This window comes from Lindgomyces ingoldianus, assembly GCF_010093535.1.
Source record: "Lindgomyces ingoldianus strain ATCC 200398 unplaced genomic scaffold BDR25scaffold_19, whole genome shotgun sequence".
Classification (NCBI taxonomy): domain Eukaryota; kingdom Fungi; phylum Ascomycota; class Dothideomycetes; order Pleosporales; family Lindgomycetaceae; genus Lindgomyces; species Lindgomyces ingoldianus.
This window is the reverse complement of record NW_022985180.1, coordinates 1,193,403-1,209,580: the sequence shown is the minus strand read 5'-3', so window position 1 is coordinate 1,209,580 and position 16,178 is coordinate 1,193,403.

The following is a 16,178-nucleotide window of genomic DNA, read 5'->3' as shown; positions in this document are numbered from 1 at the left end:
TAACAGCAGGGGTCGGGGCCAGGTCGAGGTCGGGGCCGATACGGGGGCCTTCCGGGCCATCCGAGATGGAACGATTCATGAGGATCGTTACACTAGGGTTTCTTTTTATAAGCTAGGCCTGTGCTGCAATGTTAGCAGTTTAGCATTTCACATGTAGTAGCTAACTCTATTAGGGTGTCTATAAATTGTTTACTTTCTTGCGCGCTAATTAGCTACTATCTAGCCTAGTGTTTAGTTAGCTAGTGCTAGACATAATACTTATTTGTGCATAGGTACTAAGTATAAAGGCATTATTTAAGGTTAGTGTAAATTAGTATAGGTTGTATCTAGGCCTATTATAGGTATTCCTTTGTCTAGATTATCTGTAGGGGATGATTCCTATATTTGCATTAGAAATTATTATGTTGCTTACTTCTGCATAGAATGTAATATCTATAGATTTGTTATTCCTCTAGCTCTTTTCTTATTACTACTAATGCTAGAGGTAGTGTGTTTAGTTGTTTATTTAACAGCGCTAAAGTTTAAAAAATTGTTTAGTGCTAGTTAAAGCCTTTGCCTTTTACTAATATTTTTTTAAAGAATTTTTGTTATTTTTTCTTACTTAATATGTTGTAGTAGACTATAGCAATCTTTTTTATAACTTTATATGTGTTATAGTTATTATCTAGGATTACTTTATAGAGTTCTATTCTATAAAGGTTATAGTTATAAAGTTCTCTGCATTTTTAGCAGTCCTCTTGCTTAAACTATTGCTTAAGTTTCTTAAGTAAAATACTTAATTTGTTTTGCTTAAAGAGGTATAGTTCTTTTTTTTTATGTTTTTAACGTAGTTAGCTACTTATATTAGGTTTTACTATTTTTTAAGAACTGTAGCTTGTTTAATAGCCCTAGAGATACTGTCTTCTTCTTAGACCTCTACCTTCTAGTAGTCTATTAGACAGTTAGAGGATTTGTAATTAGCTTTATATCTCTAGCAAAGTTATTTATTAAGCCTGTTGTGTATTTCTTTATGCGTTAGGCCTTTATTAACATACATAGCTTTTATAGTTAACCTAATATTTTTATTCTTTAGTTATTTAGAGTCTAGACATTTCTAACAAAAGTAGCCTACTTTTCTATAGTTAAGGCATGCCTTCTTTTTAAGCTATTTTCTTTGTTCCTTATTTAGGGGTAGTCTGTTACGGTCTACGGTTGGACCAGCGTAACTCCACCGGCAGTGCTCCACAATCTAGCTGGATTGGGGCAGGGCTCGCTTATAGACTAGTCGGAGGACACGGACGCAGCACAGCTGCCTGCGATAACGGAAGAATGTGTTGTCTAATAGGAGGACAGGCCACAAGTTTAGGGAGCTTAGGGGAGCTTATAGAGCTTGTCTTAACAGACTACTATAAACTCCCTCTGCTCCCCTTAGCACCTCTAGCATATGTATATAATTCCTGCATTAAACAACTTTTAGAAAGTGTGTTTAATGTTTAGTTTATTTTTTACATAAACTAAGTAGCATTTAGCTTTCTAAAAAGCTATAATACTAATTATATATCTTACACTATATATACCTCTAACTCTGTCTAACAGGACTGTTTAACCTAGCCTCTCTACTGCTACATTAAGGGCAAACTATAATCTAGTCACTCTTCCCCTCTCTAATAGCCTATTAGCCTGTACGTAGGACTGTACACCCTACTAGTTAGCCTCTACTACCTGTTCTACTCTCCTCTAGGAATATTATTAGACCTAAGTGCTTCTCTAAAGTAAGAATTATAACATTAAACACTACTTTTTTTAAAAAGTATAGATTTCTCTTATTACAACCTAGACTCTAACATAGCCTACAAGCTTTATTAGAAATAATAAATGTTTCTACTTAAAGCAAAGCTATTCTAGCAGAACAAATTAACTTAATCTAAGAAGACATTAAGAAACTTTAGTAAATTGCTAAAGGTAAGAGTAAAGTAGTAAGCTTTTAATAAAAAGTTATAAACTTTTACTAAAAGTAATAAAATTATAGAACTTTTTTAAACTCTTAAGCCTCTAGAAAGCTACTAACTACGCCTATTAAATACATAAACTATAAGTAGAACTAGTAAAAATTTAGAACATCTTAACTAAGAAAGTAAGCATTACAGCTAAAAAAACTTTAAGATTAGCTTTTTTAAAGCCTTTTAAAAGATTACTTAAGAACTTTTAACTATTTTTTATAAAATGCTACCTTTATATGTAATATAATAAAGGAGCATTTTAGACTAACACAGAAATAATATCCTAGATAGGACTACACCTAGAGGGCCCTTTTATAATTTAGTTCTAGCTCTACGCAGATAACTAGATAAACTTTAAAGTAAATAGTAAAGCACTTACCTTTAAAATAAAGAAAGTGTTTAGTAGTATTAAAAACTTTAAAGACACTCTAACAGCTATTTATAAAACTTTAGATAAAAAAAAAATTGCAGCTAATAAACTAAATACTATAAAATAAGGTACTAGCCTAGTTTAGAACTATGCAGCACACTTTAGAGAATAATTAGCTATCTATAAATAAATAAACTAGAAAGCCCTCTATTACATGTTTTATAATAGACTAAGTAAAATAGTAAAAGATAAATTTATATATAGTAAAAAGCTAACTACTTTTAAAAACTTTATTATATAAGCAACAACTTATAATAACTGTTATAAGAAGTGTAAAAAATAAAAAAAATAAAAAGAAACTCTCTAGAAACTAAAGTTTATTTCTAAAAAAAAAAACCTTTATAATATAATAAAAAACTAATAGACCTTAGTTATATAAAGCATACATAAAGCCCCCCCTCTAAGAAGAGCTAAGTTCTAAGACGTAATAGGCTGCTTTTAATAAAGAAATAATAAAAGTAGCTAAAAAACAAGGCCTGCCTAAACTATAAAAAAGTAGAATACTTCTACTAAAACTGCTTAAACTCCTAAAAAAAGAAGAATAAAAATACTACTATAATAATAAAAGCTATTACTGCTAAATGTAGCCTTATAGAAAGATATTAGAAAGACTAAATAATAAACTTTACTAGTAATGTAAAGAAAACTATTCTTTAAACAACTGCTTTAAAGCATATTAGAAAGTAGTTATTTAAAACTTTAGTAGCCTAAATATAGTGTTACAGAACCTTATAATTTTTAAAAGATATAAAGAGAAGACTTAGATCTAAGAATATATTATAAATATTTAAAAAAAAGAAGAATAGTTCCTCTTTTAAAACTAAACTTTTAGTACTTTAGTAAAAGAACTTTCTAAATAGTTCTAGGAATGTAAATGCTAAAAGTATAGTCTATAACATAACTATCTAAGTTATTGCATAGTAATGCTCTACTAGATAAACATTAGCAATAACTACCTTACATTTAACATAATACAGCAGATAGCTAAAGTTAAATATAACATTATAAATAATAAAAAATAATAGTAGTTTTTTATCTAGATCTAAGACTAAAAACTAGAAGGACTAGGCAGACCTGCTAGGTTTAAAGTTTCTAAACTAGTACTTAGAAAACCTAAGACGCTACTCCTAAGCCTTATAATTAGCAGGAAGGCTTTAGTAATATAACAGAGCTATAGCTAGTATACACTCTATAGAAATAAAACCTATAGCACTAATAACTGCTAATAGAAAGAACACCCTATTTAGATAGTATAAACATAAGAATACCTCTAGTAGACTTAGAAAAGTCCTCTTAATACCTTACATAGACCTAATAAATGTCTATACCCCTAGTACTAGTGCACACAGCGCTACTGTATAAAGCACTAGGACAACAAGCACTAAATAAGCTAGTAGCCTACATAGGAAAAAAACTACAACAGTTGCCTATAGTAGGGAACAGCCTTAGCCTATAAAACTATAAACTACTATACCTATTAGACTGCCTCTCTTTACAAACAGGAAAAATAGCTAGCATGTAAAGAACAAGACAACTATAGGTTCTACTACTTTTAGTAAAAAGTAGTAAGAAAAGAGGACTATCTAATGTTATATTACTTAGTTAAAGATTATAAATATAAGGCAGCTAACTGCTACAACTAAAAACATTAAATTTATAAAAAAAGAAAGAATAAATTTAATAACAACTTGTAAGATGTTAATCTTTACCTCTTTTTAAATAAAAAAGCCTTTTATAATGTATTAGCTCTAGTAGCAGTAAGATAAGAAGTAAGACACAGTCTAACAACCACCTTTACATACAAAGAGTGGCCTAGACTAGCTCTTGTAGACAGCAGGTGCACCTTTACTACAATAAATAAGAACTAGGTAGATAAATAAAGCATTCTATTCTAAATAAAAAAAAACCTGTTTAAAGTAACCCTTACTAACACATTTTTAATTAAGTATAGTAAAAAGTAAATTAACCTAGAAATATATAAAAAGAACTTTAAAACTTTAAATATAAAAGACTAGAGGTTTATAAACATACTCTTGCTAGAAAGTAAATATAATGTAATACTAAGTTATAACTAGCGTAGAACACATAACTCTGTAATTAATTAAATAATAATAACTATAAAAACCTCTAACAACTATGCACGCATAACCTAGTTAGCATGCTATAATAACCTATGCCTAGTCTATAAACAAGTAAAGCAGGGTAGCAGTTACTTCTCTAAGAAAAAGAAACTCTAGAAATTTCTCTATTAAAAGCTAAAAGCTTAGGTAGTAAGAATAATAAAAAAAGAACTTAAAGAAGTTTCTTATAAAAAAAATTAAAAATAATAAAGATGTAAAATAAATTAGTATCTTCTAAATCTAGAACAAAGCTAGCATTCCCTTTAAATATAAAGATTATAAGGATATGTTTAAAACACTAGAGGACCTAGAAGAACTACTACTACATTAGCCTTAGGACTACGCTATTAACCTAATAAAAGACTATAATTTAAAAACTTACAGGCTTTACTCTTTAATAAGGATACAGAAGAAAGCCTTGTAAAAATATGTTAACTAAATGTTAGCCTAAGGCTATATTTAGAAAAGTTATAGCTTAGTTGCTTTAGCTGTAGTTTTTATAAAAAAAAAAGAGAGAAAAAATCTAAGTCTATTAAGACTATAGAACTCTAAATAATAACATAATCTAAAACTAATTTCTCTTACTAATTATATAAGACATTATAAACTAACTAAAAGGAACTTAGTACTTTATAAAGTTTAATGTACAAAACAGATTTAATAAAATAAGAATAAGAGAAGAAGATAAGTAGCTTACTGCGTTTAAGACTTTATAGAGACTCTATAAACTGCTAGTAATGCTGTTTAGCTTAACAAACGCCTTAGCTACATTCTAGTAAATTATTAACACAGCCTTTAACCTATACTTTAATGTCTTTACTCTAGTATATCTAGATAACGTTCTTATCTACTTAAAAGACACTCTAGAAGACTACATATAGAAAGTATAAAAGGTTTTAGAGTAGTTAAGAAAGTACAGACTCTACTTATAGCTCTCTAAATATAAATTCTATGTTGTAGAAATAAAATATTTAGAATTTATAATTAATAGTAAAGAAATAAAAATTAACCTAGCTAAAGTATAAAAGGTACTTAAGTAGCTAAAACTTATAACAGTTAAGGAAGTTAAGAGATTCTTTAGACTATTAGGATATGTTAGACAAATAATTAAAAATTACTTAAAAATTACTATACCTTTAACAAATGCTACTACTAAGGAGTAGGTAATAGCAAAATTTATTTAAACTTTATAAATAAATAAAGCATTTATAACACTAAAGTAAGCTATAATAGTAAAACTAGTATTAAAGATGTATAACCTATAGTTAGATACTAAGATCTACACAGATGCATTCTTAGAAGCTAGCAGGGCGGCACTCTACTAGAAACAGGAAGATAGTAAGTAGCACCTAGTAGCATACTACTCTGCTAAGTTTTTAGGACCTAAAGTAGGCTACAGTATACTTAATAAAGAACTTAAAGCTATACTAAACACAGTAAGAGTATAGGCTACAGAGTTACATAAAATAGTAAAACTATTTAATATTATAACTAACTATGTAAACTTAGTTATGTTTCTAACAGTAAAGAAACTTTTACTAATGCATATAAAATAGGTAATAAAGCTTGCATAGTTTAACTGTGTTATTAAGCATGTCCTAGAAGCATAAAACTAGCAGGCTAACACTCTTAGCTAAAGGCTAGATTACTTTAATAAAAAAGAAGAAAAAAGTAAGAAGTTTACTTTTTTTAAAAAAACTAATAAAGAATAGATCTATAACAGACTATAACTTATAAAAGAACTTTGCATGCTTACAGTAAATAAGCAAGGATAAAAGAACTTAATTTAGAAATATTACAAATCTCTAATGTTTAAACACCCTAGAATAGGCACTCTTTAGAAGAAACTAAAGGCTGCTATACTATAACAGATACTAAAAGTAAAACAACTGTGCACTAAGGTGCTTAGAGAATGTAATACCTGTAATAAAAATAACTTATAAAAGTATAAAACCTATAGATACTTTTACTTAATTAAAGCACTAAAATTACTATAGATAATAATTATAATAGACTTTATTACAAAATTACCCCTATCTAAAGAACTAGGAATAGAAAAGATGTGCAATATAATTATAGTAGCCTTAGACAAAACTACTAAATATCTACACACTTAGCTATTAGAAAAAACAATAATAGCTAAAAAAATTATTTATAAATTAAAACAAAACATAATATCTGTATATAAATGCCCTAAAATTATTATCTGTAACTAAGATAAGCTGTTTACTAGCAGCTTCTAAAAAGTAGTAATGCAGCACCTTAGTATAACACATAAACTGTTAACAGCCTACCACCTGTAAACAGACAGCTAGACAGAGAGAGCAAATGCAGAAGTAGAAAGATACCTAAAGAAGTACATTTCTTATACTTAGCATAATTAGGCAGAATAGCTTTTAATAGCATAACTAGCTATTAACAACATAGAATTAGCTATAATAAAAGAAACACTATATAAAGCTAATTTTAGATATAACCTTTATGTGAAGCTATGTAAGGCACTAGAGACATGAGGAACTGGATTGTATTGTATTGCTAGAGGAGTCCTTTGTAGGAGTCTATATACATGCGAAATAAGTAGGTGAGTCTTGGCAACAGATCATAGTGACAACGCATACAACTATGATGACAACGCATCTAATCATGGTAACAACGCATGCGACCATAGTGACAACGCATCTGACTATCGTGTAATTACTGCAAACACTTTACTTTATGCTATAGAGAAACTAACCTATAGACTTATAGGAATTAATAGACTAGCTAACAGATCTATATGTCAGATTTGCGCACCTACTGTCAAGACAGGAGGAACGCTTGACGAAAGCTGCTACATAGTACGAGCAATAAGCTCGAACAGTATGTTGCTGCAAATTGCAGAAAATTGCAGCATTTTGCAAGCTGGTCGCGCATAGGGCAAGTGCGCGAGGGACTTAGATTGGCAAAACAAAAAGCTAAGCAACACAAGTAGAGCAGAAAAAGGATTAATAAATAAACACAATTAATACAATTAATTAATTATCCTATATATTATATCTAAACCTATTATTTATCTTAGGAAGCCTAGAAACAGTGCTTTAATCTAACAATTAAGAGTCTTAGTGCCTCTATTAATACAAAATGGCCACCTAGCCTCCTTGAGACGCAACAGTCGTCCTTCGAGACCACACTGACTACAGAGCCTGGATGATGCAGCTGCAATTGAGATGTGTAGCGCACGGCATCTGGCCGCAAGTGGATCCTAAGTTGACTATCTAAATAATCTCTAAACTAAGAGCTCTAGAGATGCTGCTAATAGCTAAGTTTTCACTAGCCTCTAATGTTAAAACGCCTACGCACATAAACAAGCTATTAATAAGTAGTGTTAGAGCCTTTAAAGAAGCTATTAAATACTATAAGATTAAGGCTAACAAGTACAATAGTAACAGACATAATTATAAAAGAGAGTAATTAAGCCTTTAATAAATTATTGTCTTTATCTAGTTAATAGTTAGCCTGCATCTACAGCGTACATGCTGTTCCCTAGATTAACTACTTAGATAGTGAATTACAAACTTTAAAGCTATAGTAGGCGTTAATAACTAATTTAAACAAGAATGTGTGTATAACTAATATAATGCATCTCTAAAGCTGCTAAGAAACGCAAGCATATAGAACCTGTAGCTAGCAGAGTATAATTACGCTGCTATAAAAGCAGAGACACAAAATGTTCTAGAAACAACGTAGTTTAATGCTATTATAAAAGACTTTCTAACTACTATAAATAAAGTTGCCCCTTATTAGTCTATAACCTTTTAGGAAAGCAGACAGTTCACACTAAATATAAATTAAAAAGAAATAATAAAGCGCTTTTAAAAACATATAATGTTAAATTATTTAATACATATAAGAAAGCATAAAGCTGCCTTTATAACAAATAACTTATTATACCTTACTAAAAGTAGAAAAACTACCTAGGGCACAAATAAAGACGCCTGTAGTGCAGAAGTTGTAATGTTAAGAAAATAGAGTAGACCTTAACATTAATATTATTAAAAAGATAATAAAAAGTTATTTTTAAGCTAAAAACTTACTAAAATAAAAAGCACTAAATGTCCTACATACAGACACATCTATGCACTAAAGGACTACTTCTATGTCTATCTAGACAGAGCACTAGACTAGTAGATGCTAAATAAAAGAGTTAAAAAGCTTATAGCATTAAAGTGTAAGCATAACTTAGAATTTTAAGGCCTACTAAAAGAGTAGTGTAGACATAATTTAAAAATACTAATCCTAAAAAGTTTACATACACTTATGCTAGAGATACAAAAAGACTAACTTAAAGGCTAGAAAGTATTAAGAGTTAAGGCAGCTATATTGCTAGCTATAGTTAATTTAAACTAGAATAGATATCTGCTAAGAGAATTATTTATCCTTAACTTAGGCTTAACATGCTACATTATAAATAATTTTAATTAGATTTATAACTATTATTTACTAACACTAAAAGACTTTATCTAGTCTAGAAACTCTTGCATATAGATTTAAAGCTATAGATTAATTACACTAAGCCTAAAAAGTAAGCATAGAACACATAGTTAAGCATATAGTCTTGTACTACATAACACTGCACTGTGCCTAGACCTGCTGTGCAACCTAGTCTTGTTCTGCCTACTGCAACAGAAAGGAATCTAGTAGGACACATAAGCAGAGCTAACTGCTTTAAAGGCCTTAGATAGGATAATAATTAGAGATCTTATAGAGATTTATAGCTAATAAGTATTAAAGTACTATCTACTATAAAAGGGCTTATATTATACACACATAATTAACATAAGAACTAAATATAGTCTATAAAAGGCATTAGTAGAGCTATAGTATAAGTGTTTAGGACACTCTAAACTAGCTACACTTTAACACCTTATATAGCAAGCTAAGGGGGTGCAAATTAAAAAAATTATAATAGTCTAATGTAACTTATGTAGCAAAGCTAAGATACAATAATAAATTAGCTACACACTATAAATTAGTAATAGTAGACCTAGTAAAAGACTGTTAATTAATTTCTATGCATATAAAGCACAAAGCATTATAAAAGAGCAGAGTTAAATACTAATTACTAATAAGTATTCTAGCCTCTAGTAGAACCTCTACTTTAAAAATAATAAGCTTACTAAATTAATTATTAAAGCTCTTATAATCTTTATTCTCTTTTTAAAAAACTATTATAACATTACTGTAAAAGTTATTAAAGCTAATAATAAGATTATAATAGTAAAACTAAAGGTAGAATACTAGCTAGCATTACATAGAATAACTATTAAGCCTTTAGCACTAGATACATAAGCTTAAAACAGAGGAGCTAAACGCTTAGAGGGTATAAATAAGGACAAGTTACAGGCTATGTAACTAGATGCTAACCTACTATAGAATGTATAGCTATACATTACTAGAGCTAGCATATACCTATATAATTAGACGCTAAACTATGCTAATAACTAGAAGACACTATACAAGATCTTCTTTATATAAGCAGCTTTAAATAACAAAGTTGTTATATTAATTTAAAAGCTAAGCTTTACATATCTAAAAGCTTATAGCTATAAAGCATTTATAATAACTAATAACACACATTAAAATAAATTTAAGCTATAGAGGCTAGACTTAAAGGTGTAAATTAGATATCTAGTTAGGTACTAATTATTAAACATCTACTATGTATAGATACTACTGCTAGTAAAAGTAATTTATACATATAATGTTATTTTTAACAAACACTTAATCTTTAGTAGTAAGCCTAAAGACCTAATAAATAACCTTATACATAATACTATAAAGGAAATTACTATATATATTAAAATAATTAAGCTTCTAACACTTAGTTATTAGCTAAAGATAGAGTTATTTTATAAAGACAACACTATAGATAATACATTAAATTTTAACAAAGTAGACCTACTAGGCTACTATTAAGAAAGAAAGATTAGAGATAACTATCTATTTTCTCTAAATACTCTGCTACCTGTAGTATTACTTATGCAGTTAATAGCTAGAGCAGCACTAAAGCTAAGCTAAATAAGGTTATTAAAGACTATACTATAAGCTATAGCCTTTATAGCTAGCATAAGATCTAAAAGTGTAAAAAAGCATAGCAGTAAAACGCTAGATAAAGCAGCATTAATAAAGATGCTATTTAAAAAAAGACACCTTATAGAAGCTAGCTACTACCTCTACTATTAACTTAAAAGCAACTAAAGGAGCACCCTCTATATAAGATGTTTAAGGCAGCAGAAAAAACACACCTAGACAGTTATTAGATAATAAAATCCTAGATAGAGGTCTAGACAAAGCTAACTAAGGCAGCTAGACAGTAGATCCTAGATTATATGTAGGTGTACACCTACAAGCTTAACAAGCACTATAAATTATAAAGATGTAAAGCGTAACTAGTAGTCTACAGTAATTAACAGAGAAACATTACTACACAAGATACCTACACTGCTACCCTAGTAAGACGTTTATTTTAAATGCTACTAGCAATATCTGTATGCTTTAACCTAGAGCTTAAATAATATAACATAACTAACGCGTTTATACATGCAGCAATTAACTGCAATATCTACATGCAGATGCTAAGAGGCTATTAGAAACTAGGTATAATACTAAAGCTTTAAAAAGTACTATATAGCCTATAAATTTCTTCTTTACTTTAGCAACACTATTTTATAATAACTTTTAAAGGCCTTAAGTTCTTAGCTGTCCTATATAAACCCTACTGCATAACTAAAGCTAGAATATTTGTCTTCTTTTATATAGACAACCTTATTATTGCGTACAAGAAAGGCTCTAAAGCAGATGCACAGTGTGTAGTAGACTAGTTACAAGAGAAGTATACCCTAATAAAAGGCAAGGACCTATAATAGTTTCTAGAAGTTAAAATTATTAAAGATTAATAGCAATAAATAATTTAGCTGTTATAGGCCTTATATATTAATAAGATAGCTAGGCTAGCTAATAAAAAGAACCTGCAGCACGCTACACCTATAAGTAGGATTAAACTTATGCTGCAATCTAGTTTTACAACCCTATTAGAAGTAAATTAATATTAGTAGAAGATTAGATCTCTGCTCTTTGCAGCAGTTACTACAAGACTAGACATTGCCTTTGCTACATCACGCCTTGCACAGTTTCTCACGAATCCCGCATCTAACTATTAGGATGCAGCTAATTAAGTCATCCTGTACCTACATGCGACACAGACGTACGCACTCTAATTAGGAGGAGAAGACTACTTTATAGTAGCAAGCAATGCGTTATTTATAGATAATACACTAAATAAAAAGAGCTCTTAGGGCTATGTTATTTAACTATTTAGCAGATAGATTGCATAGTAAGTAAATAAATAAGATATAGTTACAACATTAACAACAAAAGCAGAATTACTTGCACTGTCTTAAGTTACTAAGGAAGCTATGTTTATAAGAATGCTTCTTAACAAACTGTAGGTTAAGCTGCCTAATTTAACTATTATAATCTAGTGCAACAATAAGCAGATAATTTAACTAGTAAACAAAGAGATATCTTAACTTTAAACTAAGCTCTGACATGTCAACATCTATAACCACTGGCTCTGACAGGAAGTCTCTCGACAAACGATCAAGGTTGTCCATGTCCCCTCTAGCAAGATGCTTGCGGACGGACTCACTAAAGCGCTTCTAGTTAGCAAATGGCTAAGCTTTCTTCAGCAAATTCGGCTAGTTGACGTTAGGGAGAGGATAGTCAGTTAGGAAGCGGATATGGAAGAGATTGAAGCAAGAATGGAAGCCCTGGAAGCATACTAAGGTTGCGCAATCGGGAACCAGCTTAAAGCATGTCTAAGCTGAGGGGGTGTGTCAGATTTGCGCACCTACTGTCAAGACAGGAGGAAGGCTTGACGAAAGCTGCTACATAGTACGAGCAATAAGCTCGAACAGTATGTTGCTGCAAATTGCAGCATTTTGCAGCATGTTGCAGCAGTTTGCAGCAAATTGCAGCAAATTGCAGCAAATTGCAGCATGTTGCAGCAGTTTGCAGCAAATTGCAGCAAATTGCAGCAAATTGCAGCATGTTGCAGCAGTTTGCAGCAAATTGCAGAAAATTGCAGCATTTTGCAAGCTGGTCGCGCATAGGGCAAGTGCGCGAGGGACTCGGATCGGCAAAACAAAAAGCTGAGCAACACGAGTAGAGCAGAAAAAGGATCGATAAATGAACACAATCAATACAATCAATCAATCATCCCATACATCATATCCAAACCCATCATTCATCTCAGGAAGCCTAGAAACAGTGCTTCAATCTAACACTATAACATATACATAAAAAGTTAGCAATAGAAGCTAGATCTAGCAGAGAAATAATAAAAAAATTATGTAAATAAATTATAATAACTAGAACTAGAGATCTATCTAGAAGACTACATATATTTTAACACTAAGAACTTTAAGATACCTAGACCTTCTAGGAAGCTGGTAGAAAAAAGAATAGGGCTATATAAAGTCTTATAAACTTAATAAGATAATTATAAACTTAAGCTTCCCCTAAGTATAAAGATACACCTATAGTTCTATGTCTTTAGATTAGAAAAAGCATCTAAAGAAATCCCCTTATCCACGTAAGAATAAAAGGATAAGAAAATAAAGTATAAAGTTAAACATATTATTAGTAATTAAAAAAACTAGAAAGAGTTCCTAGTAAAATAAAAAGAGTAGCCTACTAGTAAGAATATATAGAAACTAGCTAAGAATTTGCAGAACGCGCAGCTATTAGTATAAGAGTACCTTTAGGCTTGTTTAAAAAAAACTAGCTAGGTAATAAGGCACCTATATTAAAAGGAATAGCTATGTTATTATTAGATAGTAGCAGCCTTTAGAGACAAGTCTTAGCTAAGAAGGGCTGCAGAGGGGAACAGCCCTCTGCCTTAGCCTTAAGAGCTTTTATCTTGTCTAAGAAGGAAAGGTCCCCCTCTAAGTACTTTGCGCAACAAGCCTCTAGCAGATCTAGTAATTTCTAGATATAATCTTGTTTAAAACGCTTCTTAGCCTTTGCCTCTAGAGTCTTCTAAACCTAACGTAACATCTTGTTATTAAGCTCCTACTTATAAACCTTTGCAGTAGACACTTTTTAAAGAAGCGTTTTTCTTTCTTTCTCTAGCTAATCCTACACAGCATTAGAAATAAAGGCGTTACACTTGCTATGCTTTCTTACACACTTAACACACCTGTCTAAGGATAATGTTAACACACATAATAACCTAGAGGATTAGTAAGCGCTGCAGGGCCTTATCTTTGTCTAGTAAAGGGGATTAAAACAAAGAGCAACATAAGAACAATAGAAGGAGCAGGACTAGCAAGCTATTTAGTTTAAGAAAGATAAATATTAAGGATGCCTTTTAGCAGGTAGACACCTACTTTATAAACAAACCCTTACTAACACAGTTGTGTGAGCAGAGCGGCGAGGACGCTGCTGGGAAGAAGGGGCAGCGTGTTACGGTCTACAGTTGGACCAGCGTAACTCCACCGGCAGTGCTCCACAATCTAGCTGGATTGGGGCAGGGCTCGCTTATGGACCAGTCGGAGGACACGGACGCAGCACAGCTGCCTGCGATAACGGAAGAATGTGTTGTCTAATAGGAGGACAGGCCACGAGTTCAGGGAGCTCAGGGGAGCTCATGGAGCTCGTCTTGACAGACTACCATAAACTCCCTCCGCTCCCCTTAGCACCCCTAGCACATGTATATAATTCCTGTATTAAACAACCTTTAGAAGGCGTGTTTAACATTTAGTTTATTCTTTACATAGACTAAGTAGCATTTAGCTTTCTAAAGAGCTGCAATACTAATTATATATCTTGCACTATATATACCTCCAACCCTGTCCAACAGGACTGTTTGACCTAGCCTCCCTACTGCCGCATTAAGGGCAAACCACAATCCGGTCACTCTTCCCCTCTCCAATAGCCCATTAGCCTGTACGTAGGACTGTACACCCTACCGGTTGGCCCCTACTACCCGTTCTACTCTCCCCTAGGAATATTATTAGACCCGAGTGCTTCCCTGAAGCAAGGATTGTAACATAGTCTTACACCTTTAAAGGGACTGCTTTTTTTCTTAGAGAAGCTACGTGTGTGTGTTAGATTGAAGCACTGTTTCTAGGCTTCCTAAGATGAATGATGGGTTTGGATATGATGTATAGGATGATGATTGATTGTATTGATTTATTGATCCTTTTTCTGCTCTACTCGTGTTGCTCGGCTTTTTGTTTTGCCGATCCGAGTCCCTCGCACACTTGCCCTATGCGCGACCAGCTTGCAACATGCTGCAATTTGCAGCAACATACTGTTCGAGCTTATTGCTTGTACTATGTAGCAGCTTTCGTCAAGCGTTCCTCCTGTCTTAACAGTAGGTGCGCATATCTGACAGTGTGCTTAGCGTAACTAAGGTCTATAAGTTTACTATTAAACTATAGAGTTTCCTTCTTTTTCTAAAACTAGTTAGGTTTTAAAGTTGTTATGCCTATTCTTTTCTTCTTATTTTACTTAGCATGTCTTTTATTATAGGTAAGTGCTTTCTTAATGTAATCTTTAAAGCTCTTAGGCTTCTTTATGTAAGTAAATTTATTTTTAATTATATCTAAAAGCCTATTATAGAATATTTATTTTATTGCTCTTTTATCTGTCTATCTGCAGATAGCTAGCAGCTCTCTAAAGCAGGCTGCATAATGTTAGATAGAGCTTTTCTCTTGTTATAGAAAGTCTATCTTATTAACTGCTTATTTTTTTAATTAACTAGCCTATAAATTGTAGTTAAGGCTGCTTTAAAAGAGTTAAGGTTTTTAAAGACTTTCTATGTTTCTAATAATAAGAGCTTACTGTTTACTTAATAATTTATCTAATTATTAGCATAGAGTTAAAACTATATAGTAGGTAATCCTTCTAAGTGTAGGCTTATTTATAAGATTATTTCTTTATCTATTTTAAAGGCACCTTTGTTGTATTACATGTAGAAGTAACACTTTATAAAGAAGAGTTTTAAGTCTTTAGCAGAGCTGTTAAATGCTTTAAAGGGGGCTAGGTATAAGGTCTTCTTTAATTTAACACTAGTTTTTTCTTATATAATGTTTCTAAGATTAGCTACTTCTAGCTAGAGGGCCTGTAGCTAATAGATATTTAAAGGCCTTTATTATGCTTATTGCTAGAGGTGTTGCTTAAGCTGTTTTAACTTATTATAAAGATATAATATCTGCTAATTCTATGCCTCTTTAGTTGCTATAGAGGTCTAGCTAGTGCTAGCAGCTAAGGCGCCTGTTATGCTAATGTCTAAGGTGGTAGTAGCTATACTTTGTAGGTAGTAGTAATTACTGTTATAATCCTTGCTCTGCTAAAATAGTGTTTTTTAGAAGCACTACAGCCTATAGTATGTTAATAGAGAAAAGGGGAAGGACTTAGCTAGATTAGGTGTACAGTCTGTTAAGCAGAGTGTAGGATAGGCAGGGTAAAGAAGGCAGGTTGTAGTTTAGCCTAGCGGCTGTATAGGGAGCTAGCAAACCTAATCTAAAAGAATAAGAAAGAAGGTATATATAGTGCAAGATATACAAGGCAGTAATGTTCTTATTATAAAGGTTTTAATGCCTC